This window comes from Peromyscus leucopus, chromosome 5 (assembly GCF_004664715.2).
Source record: "Peromyscus leucopus breed LL Stock chromosome 5, UCI_PerLeu_2.1, whole genome shotgun sequence".
Classification (NCBI taxonomy): Eukaryota; Metazoa; Chordata; class Mammalia; order Rodentia; family Cricetidae; genus Peromyscus; species Peromyscus leucopus.
Window position 1 is genome coordinate 29,707,277 of NC_051067.1, and position 18,763 is coordinate 29,726,039.

The 18,763-nt window shown below is 45.0% G+C and overlaps 1 long non-coding RNA gene across 1 annotated transcript; it reads right to left on the reverse strand.

The window, feature by feature from the left end:
- Nucleotides 1-16,548: 16,548 nt before the first annotated feature.
- On the reverse strand, nt 16,549-18,543 carry LOC119087944. The gene is made up of 3 exons (XR_005091497.1): nt 18,497-18,543; nt 17,622-17,786; nt 16,549-17,145 (listed from the first exon to the last, which is right to left on the reverse strand). It is a non-coding gene; the product is annotated as an uncharacterized LOC119087944 (long non-coding RNA).
- Between the last annotated feature and the right edge of the window lie 220 nt (nt 18,544-18,763).

The following is an 18,763-nucleotide window of genomic DNA, read 5'->3' on the forward strand; positions in this document are numbered from 1 at the left end:
TCAAAAATTCAGAATTAGTGTAATTTTATTCTGTTTACACTGACTGTGGGAAAAGAGGGAACAGCTGTATCTCCCTCTCTCCCTCCTCCCCTCCTTCTTTCCTTCCCTCTCCCCCCAACCCTGCACGCATACACACACACACACACACACACACACACACACACACTTGAGCCTCTCAATATTAGTCCATCCGTATCATTCTGTTTCATTGATTTCATGTGATCCTGTGAAAGGAGTATTTTAAAAGTTGGTGAGTGATCTATCACCAGGCTATTCCTCTAGAACGGTGGTTCTCAACCTTCCTAAGGCTGCAACCCTTTAATACAGTTCCTCATGTTATGGTGATCCCCAACCATAAAATTAGTTTTGTTGCTACATCATAGCTGCAATTTTGCTACTGTTATGTAATTGTAACGTAAATATCTGATATGCAAGGTATCTGATATGTGATCCCTGTGAAAGGGTCATTGTGACCCACAGGTTGCGAACCACTACTCTAGGATGGTCAGATTGGGCTAGGGACATACATAGCTCAGGGGTAAAGTACTTGCCTTGCTATGCCAGGAACAACTTGTCAACCCCACCCCAGGGGTCAGAGTGGTGGATTAGGAAGTAACCCAAAGAGAGAAGCAAGAATTTAAACACCCATAGGATTTCGGACAAACTCAGGGTGCTTGTCTATGCTCTGACAACATGACATTCCCAGTTACTAGAGGATGATAGAGACAGATTCTCCTGCCTGGATCAAAGGATGGTATTCCCTCTATGTTATGAGTCAAGGTAGCACAAGAAATGGATGTGGAAAAAACCTTGTATCCTAACACTCTCTCAGGAGTATCTCTCTGAGTGATAATTAAGCTCGCATCTTTGGATCAAAAGAGAAAGGATTTTCATCACTGTCCAACCTCCTTTTGAACTTCTTTTGTGTCAGCCCTTGCATTCCTTGTTTCAAGCATCACCAGGATGTTTCTAAAGAATTGCCTGCACTGTTGAACTAAAGACCATTATTCTCAGTGTGTAACCTACCAAATAGCTCTATAGAATTTTCTGTCACTGAGGGAATTTCTTAAGGCATATATTTCAAGTTAGACACAGCAGGGGTAGAGGTACATGACTCTGGTTTTCACCTGTGGTGACATTAATGATCATGGTAATTGGAATTTGACAGAACAGCCCCTGCTTCCCATGGCCCCTGGGGGCTTTACATCACAGGGAAAGTCACCTTCTGCTTTGGTGTTAATGGTGTTGATATGTGTGCTGCCATGAGCTGTGGATAATACAGGAAAAAGCAGCTGTGTTCTCTGGCCAGCTAGAAAAGGGACTCACAATAAACCCTCTGCTGTGGCATCCACACCCCTCACAGTACTCCTCATGACTAACTTCCCACTCAGCAAGAGCCGAGCCAGGAAGTCTGTGTGTACTTCCGCAGCAGATTGGGCTGAGGTGTAGCCTAGTGGTAGGGTGCTTGTCTAGCAGGCACAAAGCTCTGGGTCGTAGCCCCAGAACAACAAGAAATCCACATTGAACCCACACAGATATTCCACGGTTCCTGTGTCTTCCCTCTCCAGCACAGTATAAGGTCCTAGGAAGTCAGTCATTGCTGGCATAAGGTTTCAAGAGACAACAAGGGGCCAGGCAGTGGTGGCACACGCCTTTAATCCCAGCACTTGGGAGGCAGAGCCAGGTGTATCTCTGTGAGTTTGAGGCCAGCCTGGTCTATAGAACAAGATCCAGGACAGGCACCAAACTACATAGAGAAACCCTGTCTTAAAAAAGAAAAGAGAGAGACAACAAGGGACAGGCCTCCCAGTCTACTAGGTGGCAGTTGATGTTTAATTTACGTTGCCCTTCTATAATTCCTCCTTAGTCCATCACCTTCTTCTCACGCCCACCAAGACCACATGAGCATTTCTGTTTGCTGTCCTTAGGTTAATCTTTGTCCCTGACTAACGGAGAGTCACCAGCAATTCTTCTCTAGAAAGACCTGAGACTCAGGCATATTCAGCAACAGCCTGTCCTGGACGGACACACACACACACACACACACACACACACACACACACACACACACACCCCACAGCCTTTCCAAACCCCAAATCTTGTGCTATGTGTTCCATTTGCTTCAGCATCTGCCCCCTTCAATATGTTCCTGTTTGTCGTCATCCCCCCCTGCCGGCCCCCCACCTCAGCTGATGAGGGAGGGCTCAGGGCTATTTTTTCTTCAGACATCACATACCTAGAACTACATTTGCTGAGTAGAAGTCACTCAGTGAATATTTGTGCCATTAATTTCAGACACTTCCATTACCTCTACATTTTTAGAAATAAATATGCTCAGATATTTGCATAGAGTCACCTCAACATCTAATTTTCTTACCTAGAACCTTATCAAAAGGCTCTATTTAGGATGCAAAGGGGAAAAAAAGGAAGTGGGGAGGGTGGTCCTGCCAGAAGGAAATAGAAAAGAATCCCTTCTGTATCAAGGAAAAGTTGAGACTGCTCTGTGGGGCCAGACCTCAGTTTTCAGAGCCAAGATCTCCTTCATTGTTGTCAAGGGCTTGAGGTCCTCTTCTGACTTCTGAAATTCCTCAGAGCCCCAGTTGCCACATAGTAAGCATCCTTTGGTCTCCATCTCTGGGGGCAGGACATCTAATAAATTTGGGGGGGTTGTCTATATGTCTCGAAGGGACAACTGCCTTGGGCGAGGGTGCCTGCTCCACAGTGCTTTCGCAGATGTAGTGTGCCCACTGACATCGTGGACACACTCCACAAACTGTTCTCAGAGGAGAGTCTCTCAAAACCTAGCACCAGTATCTACTTGTTAAAAAAAAATGATTAAGTGAAATAAGTCAGCCACAAAAAGACTAATATGTTCTTAGCTACATGTGGAATCTGAAAGTTAATTTCAAGGAAATAGAATGGGGCGGCAGGGAGGGGAACCTGGGGAGGGTGTTAGGAGGAAGGGAAGGGGGTTGATAAGAGGGCACCTGGGAGGAAGATTAACTTCCATCGCTCTGGAACTCAGTTGGAACAGTGTTGTCAATAGTTAGCTTGAGTGTCTCAAAATAACTGGTAGCCACTGAGATGGCCGAATGGGCAAAGGGGCTTCCAGCTAAGACTGGTGGCTTGCGTTCCATGAAGGGCCCACATGGAAAAAAAGGAGGAAGTTGTCTGTCCTCTGACACTTTTATTTATGTATTTCATGTGTGGGATGGGGGTGGGAGGCCATGACATACCTGTGGAGATCAGAGGACCAAGTCTAACAGTCAGTTCTCTCCTTCCATCCTGTGGGTCCTGATGATCCCCCTCAGGTCCTCAGGTTGGTGGTAAACACCTTCAACTGCTGAGCACCTCACAGGCCCCAACAGGATTTTGAATGCTCTCAACTCAAAGACATAATACATGTCTGCAATAGACACACTGTTAGCTAAGACTCTAGCTGCCTCTTACTTCTCTGCTTCTCCTAGCATGGGTGAGGGGTATGACTACCCTGTGTCCTGTTCCCTCCTACCCTAGAACCAGTTAAGGACTTCTGGTGGAAACTTTAGGGACAGGGAGAAACAAGGAGGAAACTCCCGTCTGTGAGAATAACTTTTTTGCTCTCTCCTGTCTACCAGAATGTCCTTTTCGCTCTCCTGACCAGAGGGCGGGGGTGGAAGGAAAGGCAGGCACTCAAGGCCTTGGTGCTAATGCTCCTTAAGCCTTCCTCATTCCTTCTCCACCCAGGCTATTTTGGAGGCTGGATGCATCTGACTGGAGCCCCCGACAACCTCATGAATGGATATCCTGCCCCTTTCTATGGTCAAGGAGGCTACAAAACCCTCACATCATGGCTGTAGAATTGTGACCAGCACTGCTTTCAAAGCCCGCACCATCTTTGCTTCATCCAGACACAGGGAGGAGGGCTCTGCCTTGAAAACAAGCAAGCTCTTCCAAAGGACATTGCTCTGTGAGTGACAGCTTTGCTAGGTCCTTTGTTGGCAGCTGGTAGATTTTCTGGGTCCCCAAATTGACCTTTGTGTTCTGTATTCTGGGCTGACTAGCTTCAACTCTTGATCACAGACAGTGGTGGCTAAACTTCTGTCCTCCCTGCCAAGCTGGCTGCTCACCCAGTCCCTGAGAGCAGAGCAGCTGTAACAGTGTCACCTCTTAGAAACCTGGTAGAGGTCTAAATTCAGACCTGGCAGGTCAGAAACTCCAGCAAGCCCCACAGAGGATTCCCATGCACCCCAACGGCTGGGGAAACATGCTGCCATAGCTTGGTAACCAGAACAAGAAAGGAGCTCAGAGGACAGATGCCCCCCGACCCCACAATGTGCTGACTTCCTGATTACCAGCATGTGCGGGTGGAGGGCCAGCCAGGGCAGGCCAAAGTCCCCAGGGGATGGTCAACACATAGAGTGCTGGACAAACACCATGTGCTGCAAACCTGATATAGGTCAAGGTAAGCCATGTGACAGAGATCAAAGGGCAGTGACCCCTTGGGGATTCTGAGTGGAGCCGCAGACAGACCTGAGCCACCTGTGGCTTATGTAGTGGATACATAGTGTCTCTGCCACCTTGGTGGTCCTCAGCCAGGGCAGATAGAAACTGCCAAAGAATTTCATGGTTGAAAAGCATGGTTGCATCTTTCTGTGATGTCCCTCTTGTGGGAATGGAAAAGTCTCCTTGTGCTCGGGCCATTACGTGCCTGGGAATCTGCAGTGGCTTGAGGGAAGTCGGGGTAGAGGGAGGAAGGCTGTCAGAATTCCTGGAGTTGGGATGGCAGATCACCAGGAAAGCCATTGCATCAGACACCTGCATCCAAGATAATGGCACCTGTGACAATTGCCATGGGAAGAAACACACAGAGCAAAGAATGAGACATGCTAGGAATGTGTTTGTTTCTCAGCATGGTGCAAAGAGAGAACCCACTGATCAACATATACTACATCTTAGACAACTCCTTCCCCACTAAGACTACGTGACACCAATCAGACTGTTTGTGACCCCCTAAAGCACATTTAGAAGGCTGTGCCCAGTGGGATTTCCTTTATCTCTCCACGACCACATATGTTACAAGGTGACAATGAGACTCAGGTACAAGGAAGGAGCAGTCCAGGCTTCTTAATAGTCACACTCTATTGCAGTTCATGAGAAAATAAAAGACTGTTCCAAAGGGGCCCCATGCTCTTCTTCTGTCTCAGAATCCCCTGCCTTAAATTTGCCCCTCTCCCTTAAAAGTTTAGCTCAAGCAAAAAATAAAAAAAGCCTGATGGTCAGATTCCATGCTAGCCACCTGTTTCCTTCATTCCTCCTGGGAATCCAGTTGCTTATAGCCCCATGGGATTGACATCCATGTGCTTCTACTGGTAACTCCCATCCCAGAGGGTGAGAATGTGTCTGTTTAGCTCATCAGTGCCCCTACAATGCCCAGTGTAACACCTGCTAGGTGCACAAGAACAAGTATTGAATGAGTGAGCTAGCAAAGTGATGCTCATTTGATCTAAGTTCTGCATTCTTCCTTCCACATGTCCATCTTCCCAAGAATTCCATTGCTATGCGTTACCTCCATGACAGGTTTTACTCCCAAAGCAGTCAGATGTCAGTCCCTTGCCTTCCACCTATTACCATGTGACCTTGGGAGTTCCTTCCAAATCCACTTTTGTCCCCTGTAAAATGCAGTTGTACAACACCTAACTTCGGGGATCAGGAGGAATAAATACACTGTGCTCAGCTGTGGGAACAGAGAGCCTTCGCATTCAGGGTATCGCAATGTTCTAGGCACTATCGGAAGTTCTTTATGCACACTTCCTATTGATTCTCACAGCAGCGTAATGCGGAAGGGACTTGTCCTCTTTGAACCTTGTAGATGAGGAAACAGAGACATGGTCAGAGAGCATGAATGGGCATGACTGTCCTGCTCTGTGCCTACACACTGGTCAAACCTTGTGTTGCCTCTCACATGGTGACTCCTGGGAAGCTGCTGTTTATCTTACAGAACCAAGGAGCTCTTCAGAATGGCTCCCAAATCATAAGGGCTGTCACAGATTCACTGTTTATTTTCTCTTGCCTCAGGGAGTCAGAAACCAGAGTGATCCGGAAATGCCATCACTGGAGTTCCAGGAACGTGTTCTCCCGCTGCAGTGATGAGCTCTGTGAGGACAGATGGCCTTTGTGAGGCAGCTTTGGCACTTATTTCTCACATACTGTCACAGAAGTGGCTCCAGTGTCTTGATCCAGAGGCAGCAGTGACTTCTGTCAGTTCCAGTCAGCCTCAGGGAATTGGTTTACTCCTGAACCACAACCACAGGAGACCACAGTCAGGCAGATGCACTTCCTAAAGGAGCATTTTCTAGACAGTTCTGGTCTCTTGATGTACAGGTGCCATTTCCCAACAACACACTCAGACCTTGGCTTCTACAGTATGCAGTACCATCTGTTTCCATGGACACCGTGCAAGACTCCATATCCACACTCAGTCACCCACCAGCCAACTAGTTCCAGTTGCCAAGTTAGAGTGGGAATGGTGCTACATACTAGAGTTTTTCAGTCTGTCAAAGATATGGACAGAGGAGTCTCTTGTCAATAACACGGTATAACAACTATTTACACAGCATGCATACTATTTTAGGAAAATAAATCATATAGATATGAATTGAAGTATTAAGAAAGTATGCATGGGCCATAGGAAAACGTTTGACCATTTTCTTTATAAATTTTTACTTATGTATTTATTTATCTGTGTGTGTGCACAAGTGAAGTGTGTGTGTGTGTGTGTGTGTGTGTGTGTGTGTGAGTGTGTGTGTGTGTGTGTGTGTGCAGAGACTAGGGAGGAGGATGTTGGGTAGCCTACTCTATCCCTCTTCACGTAATTCCCTTGTGTAGGGAGCCGCTATTCAAAGATGGCGCTGGCTTCCTGGTAGCCTAGCTGTAAACAACTCCATATTTGGCTATGATGCACGAGTATGGTAATTGGCCTATGTCCTCAGCCTATCCCGTGGCTCCCCGTGCTAGCATTCTGGCGGGACCCAATCACAGTACGGCACGTTTGCCTGATTCCCTATATAAGCAGCTGCAGTTTAGTCCTCGGGGCCCCTCACCTCCCGCTCTCCCTTAACCAAGAGGTGCTCCAATAAAGTGTGATCTGAGAAGAATCCTCGCATGGTGGTCGTTCTTCCTCGCTGGCCGAGGAGCGCGCCGCACCCTTGAGACAAGGACTCTCACTGAACTTGAAGCTTGCCCAGTCAGCTAGCTCCTGGGCTCCACCTGTCTCCACTCCCAACAATGGTGTAATAGTCATGTACAGCCATACACAGAGTTTGTGGTTGTTGCATTGTTTTTGTTTTGCATGGGTCCTGGGGATCTGAGCCTAGATCCTCTCACACAGCAGGTACTCTTACCCACTGAGCCATCTCCCCAGCCCGCCCTTTTTAATAAGAACTTGACAATCCATGAATTTGGGTGCCCACTGGGAATCCTGAGGCCAATGCCTCAAGGATACTGAGGGATGAGTACAGACATTTTTACTTTGCATGGGGATGACTGGACAAAGTAATTGGAGTATTTCATGGACAATAAACACTCATCAAATAATGAAAGAACAAAAACTCAGTTAAGAGGTGATGAAGCCATTTCAACATGGCAGAAACCATCCGGTCAGAGGTCTGCTGGTCATTGCAGCACTGTGCTTTGACGGGGCTGCTAGGAATACTCACTTTTGGGGTTTTGTTTGTCTTTGTTTCTTTACACTTATCTTTGATATATCTAGATTGACCCAAAATCTCCTTTGTAAGCAAAATCCTGGTGACAACCAGTTTTATTGATTTCATTTTTTTCATTATAATATCTCAACCTAACAATATCAAGTTTATTAAGGGGGAAGAATTAGGCTTTTATTAAATTACAATCTAATAATCCAGCCAGTAAAAGTAATCCAATTAAAACAGCCCAACATTCTGGAAAATATTTCTCAGAGGAAGACATACACACAACTCACCAGCATTTAAAAACGATCACTCTTACAGGTCATCAGAATGGGGCAGATCAGCATCCAGGGCGGACAGCTGTTAGAAGCCAGTGAGGGTGTGAGAAAGAGAGGCTCTTATCCACTGTTAACAGGAACGCAAATTTGTGTGGCTGCTGTGGCGAACACAACAGGAGGTTCTCAAAACAGCCAAAGTAAAGGCACCCTATGATCCAGCAATCCCACTGGGGGGTATGAACTCCCCTTTCAAGGGGGTGGGGAGAGTAGTATGGAGGAAGAAGAAGAAGTTAGTCAATGTTAAGATGCTATTGACGGGAGGAATAAGTCCTGATGTTCTGTAGCACAAGAGGGGCAAACATAATCAGCAACAACACACTTCTATCTCAAAACAGAAGGTGGGAGCTGGAATGAGCTCACCCGAGTAAATGATCAAAATTGTTGTCAATTAACCTGAACCACTACCCAATACACCCATGAATCAAAACACCACATTGCACCTCACAAATATGTACAGACGGGGGCCAAGTAAATATTTTTAAAAGAACTTACATTGCTCACATTCGTTCTTTGAAGCATATTCAGTGGAAGTATCAATTGGGTGAAACGCCAATGTATAGTTAGTTACCTTGTCTAACACATTAAATAATGAGACCTCGCTTACAAAACTATCCTTTACAAAAAAGACTCCTAGTCATTTCTCATATAAAGTTTTAATAAACTCTATAACTCGGTACCATTTGTTCTTGATGCAAGAGTTATAATTCCATAGACTATGATGGATAACACACCGGTTAAAACACTGAGACATCACTCATGTGCTGCAAACCTCAGGCAACTCGCTCCCTTAGTCTTGGGTCCCTTTCACTGTGAAATATGGAGGCAGGGGAAAAAGCCCAGTGAAAGGCATATTATAAACACACAATAAATGGTAGCTGTCATTATTTTTACTTCAATTTTATTCCTTTGTAAGTTAGAAATGAATGGGAAAATGATAGGGAATTTTCCTCAGACCAACCACACCCCCAAAGTGATCTGCATTGTGTAGCTACTTAGGACTCATTGAGAACAAAGAAGTCAGGAGAATACACTAGACATTTCACTAGGGTCTAAATCCTTGGCTAAATGCTATAGGACTTAAGATGTATCATGCCCCCTAAAAGGCCAATCTTTAGTTTCCTTCAAATAAAATGCTGCCAGGGCTCACTTGAAATGTATTTAGAGTAATGTGGATTGTAAACACACACACACACACACACACACACACACACACACACACACACACAAAGTCCTTTAAAAAAGTAATTGGCAAAGCTCATTCCTCTCAAGCACAGATTTCTATTTCTTAGGGGTAACTGGTGGAATTACCACCTTCCATGGCAGCTTCAGGAGTTAGAGCCACAGCTGTCTCAATCCACTGTGTGCTGCTCAAACAGAGTCCCACAGACTGAGTGCTTTATAAAGAACAGAGATTTCTTTCTTGTAGCTCTGGTGGCCAGATCTGGTGAGGGACTTCTTGTCAGTTGTGACATGGTAGAGGCCATCACTTGAAGAGGCACAGCAAGAGAAATCAAAGTTGAAACCTAATGCTCCCTTCACAGCGTTGACCCCTTCCTGAGGGTGGAGCCCTCATGGCTTAGTTGTCTTAGTTAGGGTTTCTGTTGCTGTGATAAACACCATGGCCAAAAGCAAGTTGGGGAGGAAAGGATTATTTGGCTTGCACTTCCATATCATAGCCCATCATTGAAGGAAGTCAGGACAGGAACTCAAGAAGGGCTGGAACCGGAAGGCAGGAGCTGATGCAGAGGCCATGGAGGGGAGCTGCTTACTACTGGCTTGTTCCTCATGGCTTGTTTAGGCTGCTTTCTTATAGAATCCAGGACCACCAGCCTAGTGATAGCATCACCCATCATGGCCTGGGCCCTCTCCACTCAATCACTAATTAAGAAAATTCCCTATAGCTGGATATTGTGCTCAGCTGGTTTCCCCTTTTTATTCAGTCAGGGACCTCCGTGCCCTTCTGCTAACCCAATCTAGAAACTCCCTTGAAAGCATGCTCAGAGGCTTGTCTCTTTGGTGAGTCCAGATCAGTTTAAGTTGCCAAGATTAACCATTACCTCCTCCATGAAATCCCACCTCCCAAGCCTGGGTCTTCTACCTCGGTCTCGCGAGTGAGCACAGAAACAATTATCTGGTCTTAGCTGCTAAGCCTTCAGGCGCCTGCAATCTTAGCTGGTGGCTCAGATTCCCAACCCTTAGGAAACCGTGTGAGATAACACTTGTTGTTTTAAGCTGCCACGTTTCAGGATAATTTGTTACGCAACAGTAGCTGACTAACAAGGGTATGACCTAACTGAAAAGCTTGTCCTTGCACTTAGAGAAAAAGATACATTGTAACACAATTAAACAAGCTGCAGGGATGGGAAGTCGTTACTATTTAGGGAGGGAGCAGTGCAGGATAGGAAGACTGTCCCCTCCCCCTCACAGCAGCTTTGCACCCACGGGCTGATGTTTGCCTGATGTCCTACGGTATGGCTCTACAGGTTGTCCACAGCTCAGAATACTTCCGTGCTGGTAGTAACTGGCTGTCATCCAAAGCTCTCAGTTGTCCCCCATCTCACCTCCACTGGGCCTACCCCATAATGACCAAAGCATCAGCCGGTGCCTTGGACCCTGAGCCCCTTCCCATCTGCAAAGCCAGTACCAGCCCAGGGTTCCCCTGCTGACCAAGCTGGAGGGATGACCCAGAGCAAGTATGTGGTGGCGCTGTGGCCCCAAGCCACCCCTCTGCCTGCTCTAGCAACACTCTGCTTTGCTGCTACAACATAACAAAAAGAGACTTTATAAAATTCCTTCCCAAAATTATGTGGCCCTTCATAATTCCAAAGGGCTAGATCTAGAAATGTAAAGGAATGGAATTCGAGTCTTAATGGAATTAAGTCAAATGAATTTTTTAAAATGCATATTGTACAATATATTCTGCATATTAAATACATGCTTTATATGAAATATATTATAAATATACAATAAATTTGACTTGATGCTATTAGATGCTACGCACACACACACATACACATACAGATCTAGAACCATATGGGCAAAAGTGCGATTTGATTTTTAAATTTTTAACTGACAATTGTGCATGTCTATGACACAGATTTGATATTGTGATGCAAGTCTACAATGCAATTCTCAGATTGGGTGAATGGGGGTATCCAGCACCATTTCTTTGTGCTGGGAACCTTCAACATCTGCTCTTCTAATTATTTTTGAAATACAGAAGTTCCTGTTAACACGAGTGGCCCCAAGTGTTGTAGATCACTGGTGTATAATCATCCATAGCTAGCTGTACTTACAGACTTCCTAACCCACCATTTTCTATTCCTTCTTCCCCATGCTTCTTAGCCTCTTTTTGTTTGCTTGTTTACTTTCATTTTTTGAGACAGGTTTTCTCTGGCTGTCCTGGAACTCACTTTGTAGACCAGGCTGACCTTGAACTCACAGATTAAAGGCATGCACCACCTCTATTCTGCTCTCTCTCTCTCTCTCTCTCTCTCTCTCTCTCTCTCTCTCTCTCTCTCTCTCTCTCTGTGTGTGTGTGTGTGTGTGTGTGTGTGTGTGTGTGTGTGTGTGTGAAGAGTGGCTTGGTTTCCAGGTCCTTGGTTTTTCTTCTTTATTTTAAGCATGAAACCTTAAGTAACAAGTGTGGCTGAAGTTTTGCAGGTCCTACCTGTTCCACGTCAAGGCAAATCTCTCTCACTAGCATCCCCTAAGTAAACACACAGAGATTTATATTACGTATAAACTGTATGGCCGTGGCAGGCTTCTTGCTATCTGTTCTTATATCTTAAATTAATCCATTTCCATAAATCTATACCTTGCCATGTGGCTCGTGGCTTACCAGTGTCTTACATCATGTTTCTCCTCATGGTGGCTGCCCGGGTCTCTCCCTGACTCCACCTTCCTGTTCCCCCAATTCTCCTCTCTGAAGTAAATCAGCGCTGCCAGGAGCAAACATGTCTCACTGTCCAGAAAGTCTAAATTTTTAAATGTCATATTCTGTAGGTCTTTGAAGTGTTTGAAGAGTACCTATCTATCTGAAATATATCTATGTATACCTAGAAAACTTAACTAACATGGCTATAAGTTTGACTATCACAGAAGACTATTAACCTGTATTTTTTAATTATCCATTAAATCTAAATGAGTTACATAAACATAATACCTCAAACAAGAGTAGAAATATATATAAAGTATAACAAAATTAAGTTTAAACTTGTATCAATAAACTAAAATCCATAGCAATGTAAAACATTTCTAAACAAGCTGTTACTCTTTAAAAGTAGGTTCATTAATCTACCCTTTCATCCAATCATATCTATATCCCCCTTTTTCTTTAGAAAGAGATTGCATTTATAATTAACCTGTTTTAAATAAAAATATTGGTTTTTCTTTGTCCCACACCAGAGGGCTCTTCTGATATGGGACACAAGAATCTCTCAACCTTTTATTTTAAGAATATGCTTGGGTTTAGAGGAGTGATCCAATTTTATCTCCAAAGCCAGCTTGGTATATTTGGGAATTTGGATGTAGCTTCTCATACTACTTCCTGCTGGATGAGGGCACTGTATCTTATGGAGACGTAAAGAAAATTTTAGGATTATGGGGTAGTCCATAAGGCTGTATTATCGGAGCCAGTTGCCTTAAAAGCATTTTGGATGTTGGATTATCTGGGACATGGTGTCATCAGAGACCTTTCAGGGGGTCTTGGCTGGTCAAACCTGATATATCTTAATCTGGAACAAATCCATAGCCTCTTGCTTTCTGTGGAAACAAAAGCAGAGCCTCCTTTCCAAAGCAATACATCCTTAGATCCAAATTTTGAAGTCAAAGGAGACGCTAGTGGGAGAGATTTGCCCTGACTGCCAGCAGGCCAGGACACAGGAAAACTCCAGCTACAAACAAGTCCTTCTTGTTTTCTGAACTATTGAGTTTTCACATCCCAGGTGAACACTCCTCCCTTAGTTGAATATGCCTACTGGAAAGTGCTGAGCATGGCACCTGGCACTTAGTACATTCTTAATAAATGTTATCTCCCTTCCTTTTATTTTCCCCCTGACAAATACCAAGACCTTGTTCATTGATAGCAGAGGTTTTTGAAGACAAAGATGTCACTAGTTTTCAGAAGCAATGGCCATGAGGGACCAGACCACAGCCAGCCTGGGCCTCTCTTGGCCCCTGGAAAAGGTTTATGATGTTTATTTTGATGACTTAGGCAGCCCTGAGCATTTCTCATTTGAAAGATCTTATCAAAGAATCTATTGCCTTCCACTGCTACCTAATGAGCATCCTGGGTGGAGGCTTAGCTGACCTTCCACAGAAGTAGGAGCCAAGGATTTCAACTGTAGAGAAAGGGATCTGCCCATGACCAGGCTGTCCGGGTGGGCCACGGGTGATGTCCTTCCAAGGCTATGTTCCACACAGAGCTGTTGGCCCAGGCACTTGAAGCATTTCCACTCCAGTGGACCATGTGCAGAGTCCTTGCCCCTGGGGGCCTCTGCTTCCCAGTCAGCAAGCTGTAACTAGTGACTGCCTGTGTATGGGGAGCTCACTCACTGAGAGTACACAACAGATAGTGTCATAACCCTCCTCTGGCCTGTCTCACCTAAGGGCTGAGAAACTGAAAGTTCCTGAGACTGCTTTGTCTTTGGTTCGGTCGACATGGCACCATGTCACATGGTAATTAAAGGGTAGTTAAGCCAAAATTCAAAGGCAATCCAACCCATGCCTGTAATATCAGCACCCAGAACCTGGAGGCAGAAGGATCAACCTAAGCTACACAGAAAGACCCTTAAGGGGGAGGGGAGAGTAGTGCAGGAAATACAATAATATATGTGAGAAAAAAGACAAAGTTTAATAAAAAAAAAAAAAAGGGTAAAGAGTAATGTTTAATAGAAAAAAAACAAGCAACTTGCAAAAGGAAAAATACAAATGGCTAACATGTTTTGAAAATACCCAGCTTTGGAGAGATTGCTGAGTCAGTCAAGTGGTTCTGTAACCCACATTTAAAAAAAAAAAAAAAAAAAGCTAGGTAGGGTAAGGTAGTATATATTGTAATCCATAGCTGGGGAGGCAGTGACAGGAAATCAGTGAGTTCCAGGGTAGGGGGAGATTTTCTTTTTTTAAATAAAACCAAAAATTTTTAAAGAGTGCAAGTTACCCAAGGAACAACAGATACACACAAAATGAAAAAGAAAAGAAAGAAAGAAAATAGCCAGCCTCTTGTCTAGCATGTGGGAAACCCTGGCCTTGATCTATAGCACTAGGAGAAAAAAAAAAATGAATGGATCCAACTTCATTAAGAATCAAGGAAATCGAAAGATCCCTGAAGTGCATCAGTGGCTTCATTTGTGTAACTTCAGATGGAAAGGAAGGAAGCCCTCAACTACGGCACCCATAATCCCTCCTAGAAAACAGCTTTGGAACTGGCCCTCCAGGCGTTCATGGTGAAAAGGGGTTATATTTATCCCCCAGTTTCAGCTTGAAATAGTTTAGGTTTGCTTCTTCCTGGGGTGGGAGAAAGACAACACAGCATCAGTGAAGGTCCTTGGTGGGAAGTTAGTTCCTTCTGGCTAAGAAGGCAAAACCTCTGGCCTGGGTAGAGGCCTAGCATTCCAGTTGGGCTAGTCACTCCCAAGGGACTGTCCCTCAGTATGGTAGGACCATCCCTAGGACACCTTAAGCCTGGGGTGGAATAATTAGCCCTTCAATGAGATAATGTTCTCTCTCTTCTATAAATTCCTGCTCCTGGGGCTGTGTCTTGCAGGGCCACAGCCGGGAAGCTTCACGGTGGGCTGGTTACATGAGTAGCTTCAGAGCAAGGTGATGGAATATTAGACAGTAGGCAAACAGCAAATGTGATGTGAAAAATGTTCACAGTACAGTAAAAGAGAAAACGGTTACAAAGCTCCACCTTTCACTGAGTATAAAACACCATGAACCGAACACTATGACATGTTCACTATTCATGTACTACTAAAGAAAAATAAACAAAAAGGGATGTATTTACACAGCAAGGGAGCTTTGTTGATGCTGTATATCCTTTTTTGATGGGGGCTGGGGCGGGCAGCTGGCCCCAGCTGTGTAGCTGAGAGTAGAAATCGACTATGGATCCCAATTCCTCCTTCCTAAGTGCTGTGATCACAGGCATAAGTCATCACATCCAGCAGACATATGATTCTCTAGAGGATGCTCCACTATTGTGTCCAGAATTTTCTTCTAGATGCCCATTTTGTAAATCCTGATGCATGTTTGTTAGAAAGGCATCAGCCACTGTAAACAGCAAGTGAAAAATCCCCTTTTCATTGGTGTTGGAACATGAATAGAACATGTGAATTTCCGAACCATTGACGTGCAGTAGTGAATATAGGATGGTCCATCCTGTGCAAGAAAAGGATGTCTGGCTTTTGTCTCCAGATCCTTGGAAGGCCTTTGTTTTTTATGGCAGGCCCAGATCATTTAGTGCAAGCCAGTGAGGTGGATGACAACTCCTTTGTTTATGTGAAGGAGATGGCTCAGGACTGGGGCTGGCCATAACAAAAGGGTGAGCCACGTGATAGAGGTTGGGGTCTCTAAGTCATATGATATCAACCAACTGCTGGGGAGGGGTTGGAGACTGGAGATTGAGTTCAAATGAGTCTACCCATCACACTTACGCAATAAACTCAAGAAACAAAAGTTCCTTCAAAAATGTACACTTAAAAGTAAAACAGGCCAAGTGACACAGGACTGTAACCTCAGCTAATCTGAAGGCTGAGGAAAGAAAAGCAAATGTTAAACACCTGACTGGCCTACAGAAAGAGCTCAAGTTGAGCATAGGAGACCTGTCTCACAATAGAAATTCAGTAAGTAGATAGATAGATAGATAGATAGATAGATAGATAGATAGATAGATAGATAAAGGCTGAGGCTATGGCTCAAAGCCATGCAAGAGGCCCTGGGTTCAATCCCCAGAACTAGAACTACAGAAAGAAGGAAGGAAGAAAGAATTGAAACTGAGAAAGAAAAATAAACCTTTCTTCTTTATAACTTACCTATCTCAGGCACTTTGTTACAGTGATAAAAAAAACTGACACAGATGGAAACTGACTTTTTCTATAAAAGAAAAAATTTGGGGGGGAAAAGGCAACAAATTTCATCTCAAATTATTAAAAACACTAAATCTAAATAAAAATTTTACTCAACTTTTAATTTAAAAAAATGACCAAGGAAGAGCAAGTGGAGCTATGTCTCCAAGTCAATCAGGGGCCTAATCGTGACTATCACAGAGTTCCTTTTAGCAGAAACAAAAGGTTTCTCCTGTGTCACCTGAAGCACAGAGTTAAGGAGGATGCCCAGGCTGCAGCTGGCTTGGAGGTATCAACAGTTACTGATGAGCAATATCTAACAAGAAGGAATATCATGGTCACTACTCACACATGGGCTCTGGCAATAGCATCTATTCCACTGCCTGCTGCCTATGATGGGAAAAAATTCCACATTCTTTCTAACCTGTCATGGGCAGAAAAATGGAATAACCACATTCATTTCTTTTTAAAGTACATTTTATTCTTTGACAATTGTATACTTGTATATGATGTATCTTGATCCATCAACCAAAAGGACATTTGTAAGTCAAACAAGGGTGAACAGGCTCAGTGGAGCTAGGCATCCCCACAGTGGATTCTGTGAAGCTACCCCACCCAGGAGTGGATTCTATGGAGCTCCACCTCCTACCCCAGTGAATGCTGTGGTGTTTTGGAATGTGTTCTCCATGGGTGGCATTTTGTTTTCTGATCCCTGTGCAGGGTGCTGTTATATTCCATCATGTGGAAGTGGCCTTGGAGGGACCTCCACACAGGCAGGCCCCTGTATGCACACAGCAGTAGGCATGCACCTGCAACCTGGTACGGGCATCTTGGCCCAGGCTCCCTGATGCTCTCCTCCAGCAGACTCTCCATCTTGACACAGTGTTAGAGAGATGACCCCAGGTCTCCAGCCACAGAAGCCTCTGAGAGACTTGCTTTCACTAGCAATAAAGATCCAAACCTCCCAGAGCATCATACTTGGCACATTTCTTCCATTAAATAATAAAATTAGGGTTGATTTCTTCAGCAAATACCATGTTCTATTGACAAATGACCCTAAAGGCAATAGCAGAAAAAAATGCTGAAACATTGATATTAGGGCTGTGATATAAGCAGCAATAACCACGAAAGGAGACCGATATGCCCATGTGCATACCCTAGCCTGCCTGCTCTTGTTCTTTGTCCATGGAAACAGACGATTGCTCTACTGTCCCTTGGGGACCTTAAGTGTCCAAATACCTCTGTGTGAACAGAGAAACTTCCTTGGTCAGTCTCTTAAAAATATGGATGTTTTCACGTTTAGGTTTTGTTTTGCAGGTGCACACGTGGATACACATGCCCTCCACCCACCCCCACACACTTCTCTGAACAGAAGCTAAGCCTGGCAACTTGTTTTATTTGGTGGTGAGCTGGCATGGAGGTTCACTGAAGCTTGCAGATTATGGCAGACTCTGAGCACCTGCTTTCACTGTTAAGGCAAAAAATGAATAGGTTGCCTTCACTACTCCCATCAAAGGAAGACTCTGGTTTACCTGGAATGTGTGAGGCCAGGCCCCTGCAACTTCACTGCCCAGGGCATCTTCAATAGCCACTCCAGGCTAATGAGCATCTCTACATGTAAATCTCTGTGCTCAGCTGGGTAGGTAAAGGTCACCGACAGAGGGGTGGGTCAGTAGGCTCCAACATCAGCATGCTCTCTGTAATCCAAGAAAGCAGCGATTGCTGGAGGGAGAAGGAGAAACTGCAGATTTCACCAACATGGAAATCAAAATCTAATAGTTATGACTGCAGCAAACAGAGGAGGTGGACTTCGAAGGATGTGCCTGCCCCAGCAACGAGCCATGGGGGAGTTTAGAAAGAAGAATCAAGGTTGTAGATAGTACCAAACCACAGGGGAGGTTCCGATTCCCCAGCCTCCTCACCACACATCTGACTAGCTGAGTGGTCTAAAAATTTACTTAATTCCCCCATGACTTCTTTCCCATTTGTAAATGGGCATACTAATGTATTATGAGGAATAAATGTTTAACTCCGGAGTGAATCTGCTTTTAAGTTTAATCCACTGTGGCAGAAACAGTCCTCCCAATGTTCAAGAGTCCTTTCCCCTCACAGAGAAGGCCTGCAGCACTGCTCATCCCAACATACTTACAACACCTCCCCTTCCATATGCCCTTTAGCCCTGTGCCCCACCACCCAACCCCCATGCACATGAGGAAGTGACATTCCCCTGAGGAATCTAGACTTGACTGGTGGCCTGGCTGCCAGACCATCATGAAAACAATTCTTTACTATCTCCAAGATGGGTACTTAAGGTGTAGGCAGCTGCCACTCTCCCCTGAGCTGTTCCTTATGGATACCATGCTCTCTCTTATAGCTCTATGCCCTCAAAATGCAGGCACCTCACCACCTTAGAACTGGCCACAGCTCCTCTCCTCCAGCAGCCTCCCCATCCCCCCACCCTACCCCCACCCCCACCCCCACCCCCGGGATCATCATCCTCTTGCCTCTTCTCTGCAATCTCGGGGCAGGACCCAAATTCCTCTCTGTAGTTCTGTTGCTCTGGTAGGTAATGAGCCCAGCTGACAAAAGCCGCTTAAGGGAGGAAGGCTTTGTTTTGTCTCACAGTTCAAGGGGGTATAGTCCATCGTGGTGGGGAACATGAGGCAGCTGGTTG